A 5,526-nucleotide genomic window follows, 5' to 3' on the forward strand; every position below is an offset into this window, starting at 1 on the left:
GACCCTACCCTAGGTACATGTCCTCGTCATTAGCCCCCGAATGGATTGAGGCCCGGGTGGAGAAAAGGTTGAAGTTGACTTTGACTCAGTTGGATGCTCTTGGGACCTCTCATTGAAGCCTGGAAAATGCATGGGAACCTTCAATCTTGCTTTTGTTGGCTCGACCGATTCTGATGGCTCGAAGCTGTCGAGTGAATAGATGTAGCAGTCCACCGAATGGATTAATTCATGAAATCTTAGATGTGATTGACCGCAGAGCGGTTTCCGGATTTTACGGGATTCGAAATTTCAGAGAAGCGCGCCGGCCGGGGCATGGCGTGATAAGCGAAACGAATTGAGCCAGGACGCCTCTATCTCTACACCGCCTTTTTCACCATGTATCACTCCTGTGCATGTGATTGGATATGATTTGATCGCTAGGGGCCACCAGTCAGCCACTCGGAGCCAGCTCCATATAAGGCGTTGAAGCCGATGTGTGGCACAGTGCTTTCAATCAATCTCTGTGTTCTCTTCTTCTACCTCCATTCTCTTTGCTCCCCGCACCTCTCCTCAGCCCTCTCGAGCTCCACGCAATGGTGAAGGAGAAGACCGCGGCTCTAGAGCGCGCAAAGAAGGCTTCGGTGACAGCAAAGGGGAAGAAGACGATGAGGGGTTCGTCGCCGCGTTCCACTTTGTCGCCCGACTGGATCCAGGGCACTTGGACTCGCTCGACGGTCTTTCAATAGGACTTGGAGATCCTCGCCCATGACGACCTAATCAAACCCGGGTCGTGGAGATTGCCTGGGGAGGAGTTTGAGCCACATCAGCGCGATGGTGAGTGCGTTCTCCTCACCACCCACGTCGAGCGCGGGTTGTCTTTGCCTACGCACCCGTTCTTTTGGGGGGTTTTGAACTTTTTCGGAGCTTAGATCCATCATTTCCCCCCAAACACTATCTTGTATCTTGCTGCTTTCATCTCCATGTGCGAAAATTTCCACCCGCACTGGGGTCTTTTCAAGCATATATTCTCATGTCGATCTCAGACGGTAAAGAAAGCTAACCCAGTCGACCAGAAAACACATGTGATCCAAATGTGCAGGGTGGGGTGGGGGGTCTAGGGATCCAAACGAGGGGTAGGAGATGTCCCCCCCCCCCGTGACTTTTCCCGAATCTGCTAGGGGGTGGCAGTCGACCTGGTTCTACTTCAAGGATGTCCCGACTCTTGGTCAGTCGACTGGTCTCCCTCCTTTCACTCTAGAAAGACTCCAATCTCCTCGCTCGCTAGTGGAAGCCCCGGAGGAGAAAGAGGAGGTGTAGATGCTGGTTGCGGCTGCTGTTGAATTGGTGAAGGGAGGAGTGATGGGGATGGACCTGCTGGAAGTATTTCTCAGTAGACGGATCCAACCTCTGCAGGCTCATGACCACCCCATGTGGATGTACTCGGGCACTGACGACACCGCTCGTACCCACCCGGAGGAGGTTATCGAGGAGATGGTGGCCCAGTGGCTCCGGAGTGTTACTAGTAACAAGGACAATCCAAGGGGGGGCCAAGAGGATTCTGCCATTCGACGCCACCCGTGCTCCTGGAGAGGTCAGACTCGCCTATCAGAGTGCTTTTCCCTTAATCTTTCTCGAGTGCTTGATCTTGAAACCGACTCATGTACACAACTTGCATTTTGTAGATTTTCCCAAGCTCCACTCAATGCCCAACGGAGATGAGTTTCAGGAGGGAATCGACAACGACAATGACGATGAAGATGCCGAAGATAGTGAAGAGGAGAGCGAGGACTCGAGCAACAGCGGCGAGGAACTCGACTCACCGCCTCGTTTCGAGCATCGATCCAAACAACAGCAAGATCCTGTAGGGGGACGGGGCAAGGCTGCCGCGTCGAGTGCCAAAGTTCCAAGCGTACTCGCACCTTAACTCCCGAGCCGACTGAAAAGGCTCCAAAGCAGGCTAAAGTTGCTCCGCCCAAGCCCCGGAAGGCCCTGCCGTGGATCAAGGTGGTTGTGCCTGTGACATCAATGTAAGCACTCCTTTCATGTATTTTTCTATGTTCTTCTATAGACTCATTGGCTTGTTTGACCGAGTGAAATATGGAATTTTCAGCGCTGCCTCTGGCTCTGCGATCCACATGGACATTGACGAAGATCGTGGTGATGCAAAAACAGCAGACGTGGCCACCTCTTGACCGGGTAAGGCTTTGTGACTTATCTGTGCTCTATTAACAGATTTTTGTGGTCGACTGAAACTTCACCGTCGAGTGTTTTGCAGCACCAGAGAATGTCATACAACTCCCTGATGATGATGATGAGGATGAGCCTCTGAAGAATACCGGGAAGAAAGGTCAAAATCTGAGCAAGAGGGTGCCAGGGTCCAGGACGTCTCGCTCATCTTTTGAGCCTGTGATCCAGCCGGTCAGTGATCCAGCACGGGCTTCTGTTTCTTTTGCCGTTCCTTTGTCGACCGACCGGCCTTCTGCGTTGACTGCTTAAGCTTCCGAGCCCATTGTGAAAATTCAAGATCCTACTCCACCACTCCATACATCTGCCCCATCATCTCTTATGTTTGCTGCATACCCCGTCCCAGAGGACCAAGTAGGAGCTGCCAAGGAGGCCATGATTTAGGCAGGACAAATGATGTCGCGACTCCAAGTGGTGTATGACGCCAGCAAGGCCGCATACAACACCAGTTCAGCTCTTCAAGCTAATGTCCGAGTAAGTGGAATTGTAAGTTAATTTTTGATTGATTTCTTTCTCTTGACTTTTGCTCTATTCAGACACTCTCTCTCCAAACTGCTGCTTTATTATTCATAAGATGTTCGTGCATCAAACTTGACTTTTGCGACTATCTCTTGTTCACCCACTGGGTGTTTGATCTTCGTAGTGTATCTTCTTTACTCGAGGCGACCAGGTCGTGTCGAGTGAAAAAACTTTTGGTCCAGTGGGGGCACGCTAAGTGCACCCACTGGGTGTAGTCCCCGAGACCGCCACCGAATGTTTGATTCAGCGGGGGCCTTATCGACTTTTTTTGCTTGAAGCACTTCCACTCGACCTAGACTGGTCTTGTCGAGTGGGAACTAAAATTAGTGGGGGCAAGCTAAGTGCACCCACTGGGTGTAGTCCCCGAGACCACGATCGACTGCGGGCAGTCGACGGTGGTCTTCGAACCAATGATGTTTTTTTACTCCTTCCACTCAAGATGGGGTGACCATGCTAAGTGGGAAATGAAACCAGTGGGGGAACGCTAAGTGCACCCACTGGGTGTAGTCGATCGAGACTGCTGTTGGATGTTTGATTCGGCGGTAGTCTTAGAACTCTTTTGTTGTGTACTTGACTCTTGTATCTTTCCACTCAGAGGTAGCTGTCGACTGACCGGTCCAACTGTTGTTTTGCAGAAATCTTGCGAGCTTGGGGCCCAATATGCCACTGTGGAGCAGGAGAAAATCAGTCTTAAGCTCGAGTTGGAACATGCCAAGGAGAGCTTGAAGAAAGCCTAGGAGGAAGTAGCCATCATGGGAGGTAACCACTCGCTGACTGCATGCCCTGTCGTTTTCTCTTTCTGTCCTTTGAACCGAGTGATTTCACTCGAACGGATGTGCGTTGTGAAAATTGTCAACTCCAAGCACGTCTGAGGAATGTTATTTCTTTAGACAAAATGAAGCAGGCCTTGGAGCAAAAGGATCTTGACCTTGCTAAAGCGTAGATGAATGCACGTGAGAAGACAGAACTTGCCGACTGGAAGCTGGCTTCAGTCAGAAAGTTGGAGGATGAGAACGCCAAGTTGAAGAGTGCTGTCGACGAAGCAAACAAGGAAGCTGTGCAACTAAAGGATGAACAAGCGGCTCTGACCAAAAAGAGGGATGAACTAGAAGCTTATTGGAGTGATCTTTCTCAAAAGATGTTCCTAAAGCTTGAAGGTATTTCCCTTCGGTCGACTGAAAAAATTTCATGCCAAGTTGCTACCGATTCGCTAACTTTCCATGTTTGCAGAATTCTGCCACGACTTCGAGGAGGAAACCGGGCAGATCGAGACTGGACTGGACCCTATCAACTCCACTGTCCAAGATGCAATCGCTATGAACATGCTGCGACTAGAGGCTCGTCTTGAAAATGTCTTGGACTACATCGCTAGTGTGAAAAGCGCAATGTCTCGGGTCGACAAGGAACTCTGGCCACAGGTAGTGCAACAAAATGACCTAGAGTCGCTGATGACTCGACTCAACAACATCCCTGACCGAGTGCAGGCATGGAAGAAGTCAGATGCGCGCTGTGGTGATGACGTGGCTTTATCCCTCATCCGCGTTCACTGTAGGGACGTCAAGGAAGAGAAGCTGAATGATCTGCAAGTAGCCAACACCAAGAAGCTTCAATTCCAGTCCTTCATAGAGACCTTCATCGATGCAGCCACTCGCATCATAGATGGCATTGACTTGGATTCATTTGTCGAGCCAGCCAGCCTCCCGACGAGTGAAAAACTTGATGATTTAATTTTCCCCGGAATGCCGAGTGGATTTTGTAACCTTTAAAACTCCTTCGAGCCTGATGCTTGAGTACTTTTGTTCATGCTGTTGAACCTTGTTATCCGAACTTGATTGCTTTGTTCGAATGCAGTTGCTTCACTTTCACCGATATTTGGATTTTCTTGGTTTGAATGTGTCCGAGATCACAACTGTCCCTCGAGTGAAATGGTTGCTCCTCACTTGGAGTCGACATTGTACTTGTGTTGCATCCCAGAGTGTATTCCAACATTGTACTTGTGACACAGCTCAAAGTGCATTCCAATGTTGTACTTGTGATGCAGCTCAGAGTGCATTCCAACGTTGTACTTGTGGTGTAGCTCAGAGCGTGGAGTCGACGTTGTACTTGTGACGCAACTCAGCATGCATCCCAATATTGTACTTGTGGTGTAGCCTAGAGCATGGATTCGATGTTGTACTTGTGACGCAGCTCGGAGCGTGCCTCGAGGCGCTTTTAGTAATGAGTGTTTTTGAAACTTAGGCGAGTACGAGATCACAGCTAAGCCCCCGAGTGAGAGGATCGCTCTTCACTCGGAGTGTATTTGAAACTTAGGCGAGTACAGGATCGGAGCTAAGCTTCCTAGTGAGAGGATCGCTCTTCACTCAGAGTGTATTTGAAACTTAGGCGAGTACGGGATTACAGCTAAGCTTCCGAGTGATAGGACCGATCTTCACTCGGAGTGTTTTTGAAACTTAGGTGACTACGAGATCGCAGCTAAGCCCCCGAGTGAGAGGATCGCTCTTCACTCGGAGTGTTTTTGAAACTTAGGTGAATACGGGATCGCAGCTAAGCCCCCGAGTGAGAGGATCACTCTTCACTCGGAGTGTTTTTGAAACTTAGGCGAGTACATGATCGCAACTAAGCCCCCGAGTGAGAGCATCACTCTTCACTTGGAGTGTATTTGAAACTTAGGTGAATACGGGATCGCAACTAAACCCCGAGTGAGAGGATCTCTCTTCACTCGGAGTCTATTTGAAACTTAGGCGAGTACGGGATCGCAGCTAAGCCTCCGAGTGAGAGGATCAC

This window comes from Triticum aestivum, chromosome 4B (genome assembly GCF_018294505.1).
Source record: "Triticum aestivum cultivar Chinese Spring chromosome 4B, IWGSC CS RefSeq v2.1, whole genome shotgun sequence".
Taxonomy (NCBI): Eukaryota; Viridiplantae; Streptophyta; class Magnoliopsida; order Poales; family Poaceae; genus Triticum; species Triticum aestivum.